The 309-nt window shown below is 52.8% G+C and overlaps 1 protein-coding gene across 1 annotated transcript in view; it reads right to left on the minus strand.

Annotated features, from left to right (window-relative positions):
* Positions 1 to 309, minus strand: part of LOC119836118 (RNA polymerase-associated protein Rtf1) — a 14028-nt gene that overhangs the window by 3460 nt on the left and 10259 nt on the right. The window lies entirely within an intron of this gene.

A 309-nucleotide genomic window follows, 5' to 3' on the forward strand; every position in this document is an offset into this window, starting at 1 on the left:
CGATCCTCATTTTCCCAAGTCTTTTTTTTTTTAGCGGGATGACTGAGCTGGTGGTTCGACTGATGGTAAGCGAGCACCACCGCCCGTGAGCCTTCGCAGAGCTACTGTATCTGCGAAAGAGCTGCCCGCTATTAAGGGGAAAGTGCTAAGAAGAGGACTGACGACTGGAAAGTGAGAACGGACTGGGAACGTTGAGGAAAGAGAGGAGTGGGTCCACGAGCTCTTCCATTAAAATTCACCTTGAACTCGTACATGAGCGCGTCCTTCACCTCGGCGATCTTGTTGCGCACGAAGTCCATGGTGGGCGGC

The sequence above is a fragment of the Zerene cesonia genome, chromosome 22 (assembly GCF_012273895.1).
Source record: "Zerene cesonia ecotype Mississippi chromosome 22, Zerene_cesonia_1.1, whole genome shotgun sequence".
Taxonomy (NCBI): domain Eukaryota; kingdom Metazoa; phylum Arthropoda; class Insecta; order Lepidoptera; family Pieridae; genus Zerene; species Zerene cesonia.